The sequence below is a fragment of the Phyllobates terribilis genome, unplaced genomic scaffold, assembly GCF_046119375.1.
Source record: "Phyllobates terribilis strain yellow unplaced genomic scaffold, ASM4611937v1 Scaffold_236__1_contigs__length_3049075, whole genome shotgun sequence".
Taxonomy (NCBI): Eukaryota; Metazoa; Chordata; class Amphibia; order Anura; family Dendrobatidae; genus Phyllobates; species Phyllobates terribilis.
Genome location: NW_027362996.1, coordinates 722,516 through 736,414, shown reverse-complemented (window position 1 = coordinate 736,414; position 13,899 = coordinate 722,516). Strand labels below are relative to the sequence as shown.

The following is a 13,899-nucleotide window of genomic DNA, read 5'->3' as shown; positions in this document are numbered from 1 at the left end:
ATAAACCCTCTATAAATTGTTCGGTCAACAGCCTGTCCTCGTTTCCCACTCCATTAGGGTCGGTCTGCTTAATGGCCCTCAGGGCCTCTTGTAGGTTGAGTGCATAGTCCCTTATACTCTCATGCGCTCGCTGCTTGCACCCGTAGAATCTAAGTTTAATCTCGGCTGAGGTGCGGGTATCAAAGGTGTCCTTCAGCCGGGTTAGTATCCCTGCGACAGTCTTCCTCCCAGGTGGCCAGGATTTTACTTCCCTTTTGGCTGCCCCAGTTAGTTGGGCCACCAGGATGCTCACTTTTTGCTCTTCTGTGAGGGGGTACACCTGGAAGAGGCTATCCAGCTTTTCTCTAAAGTCATGCAGGGTATGTGACTCCCCTGAGTACTGGGGTAGCCAAGCTGCTCCCGGGATATAGGGCATGGTGAAGGGCATAACTGCAACAGCGGTAGCGCTGGCGGGGGTTGAGGCAGTGGAGCTCTCCTCCGTATCCGACATCTTCCTCCCCCCTAGTGGACCGTGGCCTACCTTGCGATGATCCTGTTCCGTAGGCCGCGGCTCCGCAGTGGATCGTCAGGGTTGAGGACCTTCCGTCGCGCTCCTGTGACGTCGGCGTCTGCTGGGCTCCTTCCAGGACCTTACGCAACGTCCGGACGTGAGGCGGGGCTTCAGTTCTCGCGCGCTTTCGGAGTCCACGCCCCTCTTCTTCCCGCGCGGCGTCCTCAAGATGGCGTCCAATGGCGGGAAAACTCCACGGATGGCGGGAAGAAGGCTGAAGATGGCGCCGGATGGCGGGAAACTTCACCGATGGCGGGAAGAAGGCTGAAGATGGCGCCGGATGGCGGGAATCTTCACCGATGGCGGGAATCTTCACCACTGGTAAGTTTGAACAGTCTTTGCTTTTCAGGCACGCAGTACCCGGTGGTTGCGGGCACGTGATCCTGCCGGCTACGCCAAAATTGACGCGCCCCTGGGCCTGTGTCGCGCTGCGTTGCGCACGCGGGAGCTTACCCGGAGCCGGATCTGTTTAGGGTTGTAGTCTCGTGGCGGTGACCCGGTCCGTGCCCAGGGAGTCAAACTGGACGGCAGTCTGTTAGCGGTAGAAAATGGTTGATGACTACGCCACCCGTTGAATGCAGCCAGGGGGCTGCTGCTGCAGGGCAGACCGCTGAGGCCGGTGGAAGGATGGTGCAGCGTGATAGTATAACCCCCAACGGGAGGGGTATGGCCTCAGGGCAGCCGACGTGGATGATGGGGGTAGCAGGAACCACTCAGAGACGGTATGGTAGCGTTCAGGGTCTTTACTGGTAACAACGATAGACCCTCCCGGAGTACTTGCTAGCGAACGGGGCCTGGTCAGTCCTTGAGCAGATGGGATCTCCCCTGGCCAGGCGTAGTTGTAGGCCTCCCAAGCTGACTGTACTCTTCTGGCTACCTTGCTAGAAGCTGATGTAAGTAGCCCACGTCCCTGAGTGTACCGTGTGGTGCTCACCCGTATGGCCGGTGACTCGGGGCCTTCTAATGGCTTCCGCTCCACGATGGCGGTGCTGGTCCCACGCGTGTGACCGGGCCTTCGGGCTTCTGGGCCAGGGGACCTGAAATCCCCTGCCTGACGGATTCTGCTGCTGGGTAGAAGTTAGTCCCCACAGCCTCGGACTCCGGGTCCGGTAAAGAATCTTCTTAGTCAGGGCGAGCTCTTTAGCTGCCAGCCCCTGACTCCTTGTGACTCTGCTGCTTCCTATGCTGCTCTTGTCTCTACTCTTCCTGGACTCACTAACTCTGCCTCAGCCCCGGGTTTATACAGGGGAAGTTCTTCCCCTCCCAAGGCTGGGCAGGAGGTGTGGCATGCACAGGATCCCTGACCAAAGGACCTCCCACCTGCTCTCAGACGTAATATCTCTATCACTGTGACAACCAGACCCCTGGGGTGTCACAATTACCTCTCCTGCTGCTGCTGCTGCTGGCTGTCCAGCAGCAGACTGAAGGTGGCTGCTGCTGTGCGCAGGTATATAAAGGCTCAGAGCCTATTATGACACGCGCAGCCAGCGTTCCATTGCCACATTCCGTCTACTGCAGGCGGGATACCTGGATGGCTGAATGTCACTGAGAAGCTCACAGAGACCGCTATAAGCAACAGTTTAAAAGAATGCCACAGACTAATCAACCAAACTTTTTGGGTTGGTTTCTCTTTTATAGTCTGCAGGCATTAAATGAAAGAAGTCAGTGTTCCAGCAGAGGGAGACAACGTTTCAGAAAAGGCATTGTAGCAAACCAAAAAAGAAATTTTAAGCGCAGCAGAGTAACCAGCTCACATACCTGTTAGCTCAGGTGAGTTTAAAAGGCTGCTGTTGATAACAAGGGCATTTGCTAAATAGATGGTGTGTGTGCAACAATATACTGAAAGGTCAATTATATTGTGCAGCTTATCTCACCACCTGTAGTTATTTAGGTGAAAGCTCCAAAATGCTTGCCTAATATGTCTGTTTATCCAAAAGGAAGTATAGAGGGAGAGCTAGATAGATAGCATTGCATTACATTACATTACATGGCAATGCAATGCACAGTTGCTGAAGTTGAACCAAAATGAGCTTGTCATCTGGCTTCTGCAACTTTTAACATGAAAAATCCAATGAGGAGAAGAAAAGCAAAGCCAAAGAGTCCATCCCAAAATCCGACAAACAAGCAAAATGAACAAAAAGCATTGAATTCAATTCTTTCTGATTTTAGAAACTGCATTAAAGAAGGGGTGCACCGGTCCTGGAGATACTGCAATACCAGGTCAATGCGTGGAGTGGACAGAGCAAGCTCTTTTTCCATCTCCCTGTTCTAAAAATCCATTTAATATATTGTCCCCAGATAGGGGACGTATCAGATATTAAACTGATAAGAACAGATACTACACTTGATCTTAGCCAAAAGGCCGAGAAGCGATAACCAGAATTGGTTTCCGACTACGGTGCCACCCAAGGATTCTGAAAAGTCCATTTGTGGAGATGGCCACCTGGACTCCCGTTAAGAAGACATGCTGTCAACCTCTAGATCCCTCACATGCCTGCACTTTTCGGCTTGCTGCTGCTGCAATCCACGCGTTTTAGATCTGCATAACTCCACCTCTTTTAGCACAGTACCCTCAACCCCCGGCTGTTCCCACCCGCCTCAACACCGTTGGAAGGGAGGAGAACCAATTAAGGCGGGGGGGGGGTGGAACGAGCAGCTGTCTACCCTTAGCAGGAGGGTTGCTGATTAATTACCTCTCCTGCTGCTGCTGCTGCTGGCTGTCCAGCAGCAGACTGAAGGTGGCTGCTGCTGTGCGCAGGTATATAAAGGCTCAGAGCCTATTATGACACGCGCAGCCAACGTTCCATTGCCACATTCCGTCTACTGCAGGCGGGATACCTGGATGGCTGAATGTCACTGAGAAGCTCACAGAGACCGCCATAAGCAACAGTTTAAAAGAATGCCACAGACTAATCAACCAAACTTTTTGGGTTGGTTTCTCTTTTATAGTCTGCAGGCATTAAATGAAAGAAGTCAGTGTTCCAGCAGAGGGAGACAACGTTTCAGAAAAGGCATTGTAGCAAACCAAAAAAGAAATTTTAAGCGCAGCAGAGTAACCAGCTCACATACCTGTTAGCTCAGGTGAGTTTAAAAGGCTGCTGTTGATAACAAGGGCATTTGCTAAATAGATGGTGTGTGTGCAACAATATACTGAAAGGTCAATTATATTGTGCAGCTTATCTCACCACCTGTAGTTATTTAGGTGAAAGCTCCAAAATGCTTGCCTAATATGTCTGTTTATCCAAAAGGAAGTATAGAGGGAGAGCTAGATAGATAGCATTGCATTACATTACATTACATGGCAATGCAATGCACAGTTGCTGAAGTTGAACCAAAATGAGCTTGTCATCTGGCTTCTGCAACTTTAACATGAAAAATCCAATGAGGAGAAGAAAAGCAAAGCCAAAGAGTCCATCCCAAAATCCGACAAACAAGCAAAATGAACAAAAAGCATTGAATTCAATTCTTTCTGATTTTAGAAACTGCATTAAAGAAGGGGTGCACCGGTCCTGGAGATACTGCAATACCAGGTCAATGCGTGGAGTGGACAGAGCAAGCTCTTTTTCCATCTCCCTGTTCTAAAAATCCATTTAATATATGGTCCTCAGATAGGGGACGTATCAGATATTAAACTGATAAGAACAGATACTACACTTGATCTTAGCCAAAAGGCCGAGAAGCGATAACCAGAATTGGTTTCCGACTACGGTGCCACCCAAGGATTCTGAAAAGTCCATTTGTGGAGATGGCCACCTGGACTCCCGTTAAGAAGACATGCTGTCAACCTCTAGATCCCTCACATGCCTGCACTTTTCGGCTTGCTGCTGCTGCAATCCACGCATTTTAGATCTGCATAACTCCACCTCTTTTAGCACAGTACCCTCAACCCCCGGCTGTTCCCACCCGCCTCAACACCGTTGGAAGGGAGGAGAACCAATTAAGGCGGGGGGGGGGGTGGAACGAGCAGCTGTCTACCCTTAGCAGGAGGGTTGCTGATTAATTACCTCTCCTGCTGCTGCTGCTGCTGGCTGTCCAGCAGCAGACTGAAAGTGGCTGCTGCTGTGCGCAGGTATATAAAGGCTCAGAGCCTATTATGACACGCGCAGCCAACGTTCCATTGCCACATTCCGTCTACTGCAGGCGGGATACCTGGATGGCTGAATGTCACTGAGAAGCTAACAGAGACCGCCATAAGCAACAGTTTAAAAGAATGCCACAGACTAATCAACCAAACTTTTTGGGTTGGTTTCTCTTTTATAGTCTGCAGGCATTAAATGAAAGAAGTCAGTGTTCCAGCAGAGGGAGACAACGTTTCAGAAAAGGCATTGTAGCAAACCAAAAAAGAAATTTTAAGCGCAGCAGAGTAACCAGCTCACATACCTGTTAGCTCAGGTGAGTTTAAAAGGCTGCTGTTGATAACAAGGGCATTTGCTAAATAGATGGTGTGTGTGCAACAATATACTGAAAGGTCAATTATATTGTGCAGCTTATCTCACCACCTGTAGTTATTTAGGTGAAAGCTCCAAAATGCTTGCCTAATATGTCTGTTTATCCAAAAGGAAGTATAGAGGGAGAGCTAGATAGATAGCATTGCATTACATTACATTACATGGCAATGCAATGCACAGTTGCTGAAGTTGAACCAAAATGAGCTTGTCATCTGGCTTCTGCAACTTTAACATGAAAAATCCAATGAGGAGAAGAAAAGCAAAGCCAAAGAGTCCATCCCAAAATCCGACAAACAAGCAAAATGAACAAAAAGCATTGAATTCAATTCTTTCTGATTTTAGAAACTGCATTAAAGAAGGGGTGCACCGGTCCTGGAGATACTGCAATACCAGGTCAATGCGTGGAGTGGACAGAGCAAGCTCTTTTTCCATCTCCCTGTTCTAAAAATCCATTTAATATATGGTCCTCAGATAGGGGACGTATCAGATATTAAACTGATAAGAACAGATACTACACTTGATCTTAGCCAAAAGGCCGAGAAGCGATAACCAGAATTGGTTTCCGACTACGGTGCCACCCAAGGATTCTGAAAAGTCCATTTGTGGAGATGGCCACCTGGACTCCCGTTAAGAAGACATGCTGTCAACCTCTAGATCCCTCACATGCCTGCACTTTTCGGCTTGCTGCTGCTGCAATCCACGCATTTTAGATCTGCATAACTCCACCTCTTTTAGCACAGTACCCTCAACCCCCGGCTGTTCCCACCCGCCTCAACACCGTTGGAAGGGAGGAGAACTAATTAAGGCGGGGGGGGGGTGGAACGAGCAGCTGTCTACCCTTAGCAGGAGGGTTGCTGATTAATTACCTCTCCTGCTGCTGCTGCTGCTGGCTGTCCAGCAGCAGACTGAAGGTGGCTGCTGCTGTGCGCAGGTATATAAAGGCTCAGAGCCTATTATGACACGCGCAGCCAGCGTTCCATTGCCACATTCCGTCTACTGCAGGCGGGATACCTGGATGGCTGAATGTCACTGAGAAGCTCACAGAGACCGCCATAAGCAACAGTTTAAAAGAATGCCACAGACTAATCAACCAAACTTTTTGGGTTGGTTTCTCTTTTATAGTCTGCAGGCATTAAATGAAAGAAGTCAGTGTTCCAGCAGAGGGAGACAACGTTTCAGAAAAGGCATTGTAGCAAACCAAAAAAGAAATTTTAAGCGCAGCAGAGTAACCAGCTCACATACCTGTTAGCTCAGGTGAGTTTAAAAGGCTGCTGTTGATAACAAGGGCATTTGCTAAATAGATGGTGTGTGTGCAACAATATACTGAAAGGTCAATTATATTGTGCAGCTTATCTCACCACCTGTAGTTATTTAGGTGAAATCTCCAAAATGCTTGCCTAATATGTCTGTTTATCCAAAAGGAAGTATAGAGGGAGAGCTAGATAGATAGCATTGCATTACATTACATTATATGGCAATGCAATGCACAGTTGCTGAAGTTGAACCAAAATGAGCTTGTCATCTGGCTTCTGCAACTTTTAACATGAAAAATCCAATGAGGAGAAGAAAAGCAAAGCCAAAGAGTCCATCCCAAAATCCGACAAACAAGCAAAATGAACAAAAAGCATTGAATTCAATTCTTTCTGATTTTAGAAACTGCATTAAAGAAGGGGTGCACCGGTCCTGGAGATACTGCAATACCAGGTCAATGCGTGGAGTGGACAGAGCAAGCTCTTTTTCCATCTCCCTGTTCTAAAAATCCATTTAATATATGGTCCCCAGATAGGGGACGTATCAGATATTAAACTGATAAGAACAGATACTACACTTGATCTTAGCCAAAAGGCCGAGAAGCGATAACCAGAATTGGTTTCCGACTACGGTGCCACCCAAGGATTCTGAAAAGTCCATTTGTGGAGATGGCCACCTGGACTCCCGTTAAGAAGACATGCTGTCAACCTCTAGATCCCTCACATGCCTGCACTTTTCGGCTTGCTGCTGCTGCAATCCACGCGTTTTAGATCTGCACAACTCCACCTCTTTTAGCACAGTACCCTCAACCCCCGGCTGTTCCCACCCGCCTCAACACCGTTGGAAGGGAGGAGAGCCAATTAAGGCGGGGGGGGGGGTGGAACGAGCAGCTGTCTACCCTTAGCAGGAGGGTTGCTGATTAATTACCTCTCCTGCTGCTGCTGCTGCTGGCTGTCCAGCAGCAGACTGAAGGTGGCTGCTGCTGTGCGCAGGTATATAAAGGCTCAGAGCCTATTATGACACGCGCAGCCAGCGTTCCATTGCCACATTCCGTCTACTGCAGGCGGGATACCTGGATGGCTGAATGTCACTGAGAAGCTCACAGAGACCGCCATAAGCAACAGTTTAAAAGAATGCCACAGACTAATCAACCAAACTTTTTGGGTTGGTTTCTCTTTTATAGTCTGCAGGCATTAAATGAAAGAAGTCAGTGTTCCAGCAGAGGGAGACAACGTTTCAGAAAAGGCATTGTAGCAAACCAAAAGAGAAATTTTAAGCGCAGCAGAGTAACCAGCTCACATACCTGTTAGCTCAGGTGAGTTTAAAAGGCTGCTGTTGATAACAAGGGCATTTGCTAAATAGATGGTGTGTGTGCAACAATATACTGAAAGGTCAATTATATTGTGCAGCTTATCTCACCACCTGTAGTTATTTAGGTGAAAGCTCCAAAATGCTTGCCTAATATGTCTGTTTATCCAAAAGGAAGTATAGAGGGAGAGCTAGATAGATAGCATTGCATTACATTACATTACATGGCAATGCAATGCACAGTTGCTGAAGTTGAACCAAAATGAGCTTGTCATCTGGCTTCTGCAACTTTTAACATGAAAAATCCAATGAGGAGAAGAAAAGCAAAGCCAAAGAGTCCATCCCAAAATCCGACAAACAAGCAAAATGAACAAAAAGCATTGAATTCAATTCTTTCTGATTTTAGAAACTGCATTAAAGAAGGGGTGCACCGGTCCTGGAGATACTGCAATACCAGGTCAATGCGTGGAGTGGACAGAGCAAGCTCTTTTTCCATCTCCCTGTTCTAAAAATCCATTTAATATATGGTCCCCAGATAGGGGACGTATCAGATATTAAACTGATAAGAACAGATACTACACTTGATCTTAGCCAAAAGGCCGAGAAGCGATAACCAGAATTGCTTTCCGACTACGGTGCCACCCAAGGATTCTGAAAAGTCCATTTGTGGAGATGGCCACCTGGACTCCCGTTAAGAAGACATGCTGTCAACCTCTAGATCCCTCACATGCCTGCACTTTTCGGCTTGCTGCTGCTGCAATCCACGCGTTTTAGATCTGCATAACTCCACCTCTTTTAGCACAGTACCCTCAACCCCCGGCTGTTCCCACCCGCCTCAACACCGTTGGAAGGGAGGAGAACCAATTAAGGCGGGGGGGGGGGGGGGTGGAACGAGCAGCTGTCTACCCTTAGCAGGAGGGTTGCTGATTAATTACCTCTCCTGCTGCTGCTGCTGCTGGCTGTCCAGCAGCAGACTGAAGGTGGCTGCTGCTGTGCGCAGGTATATAAAGGCTCAGAGCCTATTATGACACGCGCAGCCAGCGTTCCATTGCCACATTCCGTCTACTGCAGGCGGGATACCTGGATGGCTGAATGTCACTGAGAAGCTCACAGAGACCGCCATAAGCAACAGTTTAAAAGAATGCCACAGACTAATCAACCAAACTTTTTGGGTTGGTTTCTCTTTTATAGTCTGCAGGCATTAAATGAAAGAAGTCAGTGTTCCAGCAGAGGGAGACAACGTTTCAGAAAAGGCATTGTAGCAAACCAAAAAAGAAATTTTAAGCCCAGCAGAGTAACCAGCTCACATACCTGTTAGCTCAGGTGAGTTTAAAAGGCTGCTGTTGATAACAAGGGCATTTGCTAAATAGATGGTGTGTGTGCAACAATATACTGAAAGGTCAATTATATTGTGCAGCTTATCTCACCACCTGTAGTTATTTAGGTGAAAGCTCCAAAATGCTTGCCTAATATGTCTGTTTATCCAAAAGGAAGTATAGAGGGAGAGCTAGATAGATAGCATTGCATTACATTACATTACATGGCAATGCAATGCACAGTTGCTGAAGTTGAACCAAAATGAGCTTGTCATCTGGCTTCTGCAACTTTTAACATGAAAAATCCAATGAGGAGAAGAAAAGCAAAGCCAAAGAGTCCATCCCAAAATCCGACAAACAAGCAAAATGAACAAAAAGCATTGAATTCAATTCTTTCTGATTTTAGAAACTGCATTAAAGAAGGGGTGCACCGGTCCTGGAGATACTGCAATACCAGGTCAATGCGTGGAGTGGACAGAGCAAGCTCTTTTTCCATCTCCCTGTTCTAAAAATCCATTTAATATATGGTCCCCAGATAGGGGACGTATCAGATATTAAACTGATAAGAACAGATACTACACTTGATCTTAGCCAAAAGGCCGAGAAGCGATAACCAGAATTGGTTTCCGACTACGGTGCCACCCAAGGATTTTGAAAAGTCCATTTGTGGAGATGGCCACCTGGACTCCCGTTAAGAAGACATGCTGTCAACCTCTAGATCCCTCACATGCCTGCACTTTTCGGCTTGCTGCTGCTGCAATCCACGCGTTTTAGATCTGCATAACTCCACCTCTTTTAGCACAGTACCCTCAACCCCCGGCTGTTCCCACCCGCCTCAACACCGTTGGAAGGGAGGAGAACCAATTAAGGCGGGGGGGGGGGGGTGGAACGAGCAGCTGTCTACCCTTAGCAGGAGGGTTGCTTATTAATTACCTCTCCTGCTGCTGCTGCTGCTGGCTGTCCAGCAGCAGACTGAAGGTGGCTGCTGCTGTGCGCAGGTATATAAAGGCTCAGAGCCTATTATGACACGCGCAGCCAGCGTTCCATTGCCACATTCCGTCTACTGCAGGCGGGATACCTGGATGGCTGAATGTCACTGAGAAGCTCACAGAGACCGCCATAAGCAACAGTTTAAAAGAATGCCACAGACTAATCAACCAAACTTTTTGGGTTGGTTTCTCTTTTATATTCTGCAGGCATTAAATGAAAGAAGTCAGTGTTCCAGCAGAGGGAGACAACGTTTCAGAAAAGGCATTGTAGCAAACCAAAAAAGAAATTTTAAGCGCAGCAGAGTAACCAGCTCACATACCTGTTAGCTCAGGTGAGTTTAAAAGGCTGCTGTTGATAACAAGGGCATTTACTAAATAGATGGTGTGTGTGCAACAATATACTGAAAGGTCAATTATATTGTGCAGCTTATCTCACCACCTGTAGTTATTTAGGTGAAAGCTCCAAAATGCTTGCCTAATATGTCTGTTTATCCAAAAGGAAGTATAGAGGGAGAGCTAGATAGATAGCATTGCATTACATTACATTACATGGCAATGCAATGCACAGTTGCTGAAGTTGAACCAAAATGAGCTTGTCATCTGGCTTCTGCAACTTTTAACATGAAAAATCCAATGAGGAGAAGAAAAGCAAAGCCAAAGAGTCCATCCCAAAATCCGACAAACAAGCAAAATGAACAAAAAGCATTGAATTCAATTCTTTCTGATTTTAGAAACTGCATTAAAGAAGGGGTGCACCGGTCCTGGAGATACTGCAATACCAGGTCAATGCGTGGAGTGGACAGAGCAAGCTCTTTTTCCATCTCCCTGTTCTAAAAATCCATTTAATATATGGTCCCCAGATAGGGGACGTATCAGATATTAAACTGATAAGAACAGATTTTTTTTTTTTTTTAATTTGGCTATCCCCCACATGGGGATAAAAACCGTTTATTTAAAATTTAACAAATTACAGAAATAAAACCATTACATCCACATTACACTTTCGGGACTTCAAAGAAAAATAAATATTCCATCACAGCAAATTTTACAAGACTTCAAATATTCCATAGGTTAAAAAGCCATTTGCCTGCCAATGTTACATTCTTTTTCCTGTCCAATAAATAGTATATGTACATTTCACTTTTACAAAAGGCTAAAACATCATCTACTGGTAACATTTCATGTTTAAAAACAGCAATATTTCTAGCATTCCAGAGCGCTATCTTGGCACAATTCACTATCTTCCACGCCATTATTTTTTGGTCCATTGTTGGGCATTCCAGAAGACCATATAACACTCATGCAAAATTAAAGTCCTTGAGGTCCACCATTTTCTCCAGCAGGGGGATTAGTCTTCTCCAGAACTCTTTAGCAAAAGCACAAGTCCATAAAAGATGCTTCACTGTCTCTTCTTCTTGACAACCTTCTCTTGGGCAGATGGCAGACCTCACAAAACCTCTTCTGTACTGGAATGCCCGGCAAGGAAGACAGTGGTGTGCGCAGCTCCAAGACATGTCTTTCTGTACATTAAAAAGATAAGGGGCGTTAATCATTTTCCATATGTGTACAGTTTTGTCATCATCATAACGTTCAATATCACACAACGTCACATCAGTACTAATTTGTTTGAGTAGTGTCTTGCTGTTACATAGATCCCCTGTCTGTTTCTTATTCAATTTAAAATCAAGAATAATTTTCTTTAAAATCTCATAATGTGCAGGTAGGTTAAAAGCATAAGGAGAGGATAAAACTGTTTCAAACCAACCAAACCTTCTCATGAGAAAACCAGTGTTAAAACGCATAAAATAGGAAAGGTAATTATCTTTAAAAAGGGTTTTAAAACAGAAACAGAAAAAATGTATTAAAAGAAACTTATCTAAAACAGGGAAATCTTTCCCACCTTTAACCTTTGGCTTTGTCACAATTTCTCTTTTGAGTTTCTCCATTTCTGAGCCCCAAAAAAAGGTAAAACATACTTTTGTAATTCGTTTCAAAAAATTTGTAGGAGGGGGGAACACCAAACTAAGATATAACAGGATAGGTAATATCACCATTTTTACAATCAGAACTTTACCTTCCATTGACAGCTTTCTCATATTCCACATGCAGATTTTCTGATTAATTTTCTGTGCTGCCGCATCCCAGCTATTAAAACCATTATTAGATTCATTAAAAGAAACACCTAAAATAGTAATGGAATCTGTAACTGCAATTGGTACATCATGTAAACTCATCCCCCCGACATTTAAAATATTACATTTAGTAAGATTAATTTTAAAACCGGAAACTGTACAAAAAGACTGAATTTGGCTTATCGTTTTTTGTATTGAAGGTACATCACATCCAAACACTGCTACATCATCGATATAGCTTACAACTTTAACTTGTAGACCGTTCCCTCCGGGTAAGGGTACTCCACATATTTGCTTATCCCGGCGTATTGTACATAAAAGGGGTTCTATAGCACATATAAAAAGCAGGGGGGACAAAGGGCAACCCTGCTTCACCCCTGATTTTAAAACTACCTCTTTTGTTTTAAAACCATTAACTAAAATCTTACTCGTACAATCATTATAAAAAGCTTTAAGAGACAATAAAAACCCACCCGGAATGCCCATTTTTTCTAAAACTTTAAAAAGATAAAAATGAGACACGCGGTCAAAAGCTTTCTCAAAATCCACCGCTAGGATTGACATCTTTGTCTTTCTGGTTTTTACATCTTCAATACAATCTTTCACCAGGTTTAAATTGTCCCAGATACTACGCCCAGGTACCCCGCATACCTGATTTGCATGAATTACTTTATGTATCACTTTTTTCAACCGATTTGCACAGATCTTAGCCATAATTTTGTAATCACTATTTAAAAGAGTTATCGGCCTCCAGTTTTTAAGATCCGTTTTGTCACCTTTTTTGTATAGTAGTGATACCTCACCTTTCTTCCATGAGTTGAGTAAAACCTTATTATTAAAAACTTCGGAAAACAAATTAAACAAATCATCTTTTAAAATATCATAAAAACTTATATAAAACTCTATGGGGATACCATCAGGGCCGGGCACTTTACCATTTTTAAAACTCTTCATGGTTTCTAAAATCTCTTAGTCACATAGAGGTTGGGATAAAAAACTTTGGGCATCAGCATCTAGGGTGGACTTGATCTCCCCCAGGAAAGTGTGTATTAAATCATGGTCTACAGTTTTTACATTAAAAAGATCATTAAAATAGACATTTACCTTATCCAATATAACGTTGATATTATTATCTCCATCTATGTTATCAATTATTGTTTTCGCCTGTTTGTTTTTCTTAAAAAAATACCTGGAACAAGTCTCATCCTCTTCTACGTGTTTTACCTTTGAACGAAAAATCAGTTCTTTTCCTTTTTGTTCCAACCACTTTGAAATTTCTCCTTTAAGACTCAATATATCATTACCTACATCCAGACCATTGTCTTTGAATTTGTACAATGTCTGTAACCTGATATTAAGAAAATTATAGATCTCAAACTTTTCTTTAGCTTTTTGTATGCTTTTCTTTATAAAGAAATCTTTAATGCTTATTTTCATTCTATCCCACCAGGAGCTAAAAGAAATATTGGGGTTTTTCCTTTTTCTACAGTTTACATAAAACTCAATAAAATCCGATAAAATTTGTGGATCTTTTAAAAGGGACACATTCAATTTCCAAGATTTCTTACCACATTTCTTCTTTCCATTAATCCTCACTCTAAAAGATAAAACCTTGTGATCTGAGAGAATATTAGTTAAAACTTCACATTTCACTGGCAGTATTTTTTCTGAACCTAAAACAAAATCTATCCTGGAGCTACATGTAGAATTGCTCCAGGTGAAACCAGCGTCTATAGGGCTATCCTTGTTACATTCTTTATACACATCAGTTAATTTACAATCATTTATAATATTGCTTAACATTCCAGACGTTTTGTCATAATTTCTACTCACGGAACCCGAGCGTCGGCTTTCGCCTTTTAAAATACAATTAAAATCACCTGCCAGGATAAAAGGTTCTGAAAT

General features: G+C 44.2%; 6 non-coding genes and 1 pseudogene across 6 annotated transcripts; all 7 read right to left on the bottom strand.

Moving 5' to 3' along the window:
• Positions 1-2,733: 2,733 nt before the first annotated feature.
• On the bottom strand, positions 2,734-2,924 carry LOC141217047 (U2 spliceosomal RNA). The gene has a single exon (XR_012285924.1). It is a non-coding gene; the product is annotated as a U2 spliceosomal RNA (small nuclear RNA).
• A 1,119-nt stretch (positions 2,925-4,043) lies between these two features.
• LOC141216558 (U2 spliceosomal RNA) lies at positions 4,044-4,234 on the bottom strand. Its single transcript, XR_012285586.1, has one exon. It is a non-coding gene; the product is annotated as a U2 spliceosomal RNA (small nuclear RNA).
• Positions 4,235-5,354: 1,120 nt separating this feature from the next.
• On the bottom strand, positions 5,355-5,545 carry LOC141216557 (U2 spliceosomal RNA). The gene has a single exon (XR_012285585.1). It is a non-coding gene; the product is annotated as a U2 spliceosomal RNA (small nuclear RNA).
• A 1,120-nt stretch (positions 5,546-6,665) lies between these two features.
• On the bottom strand, positions 6,666-6,856 carry LOC141217157 (U2 spliceosomal RNA). Its single transcript, XR_012286027.1, has one exon. It is a non-coding gene; the product is annotated as a U2 spliceosomal RNA (small nuclear RNA).
• A 1,121-nt stretch (positions 6,857-7,977) lies between these two features.
• On the bottom strand, positions 7,978-8,168 carry LOC141217156 (U2 spliceosomal RNA). The gene has a single exon (XR_012286026.1). It is a non-coding gene; the product is annotated as a U2 spliceosomal RNA (small nuclear RNA).
• A 1,125-nt stretch (positions 8,169-9,293) lies between these two features.
• On the bottom strand, positions 9,294-9,484 carry LOC141217155 (U2 spliceosomal RNA). Its single transcript, XR_012286025.1, has one exon. It is a non-coding gene; the product is annotated as a U2 spliceosomal RNA (small nuclear RNA).
• A 1,123-nt stretch (positions 9,485-10,607) lies between these two features.
• On the bottom strand, positions 10,608-10,810 carry LOC141216797 (U2 spliceosomal RNA; annotated as a pseudogene).
• Between the last annotated feature and the right edge of the window lie 3,089 nt (positions 10,811-13,899).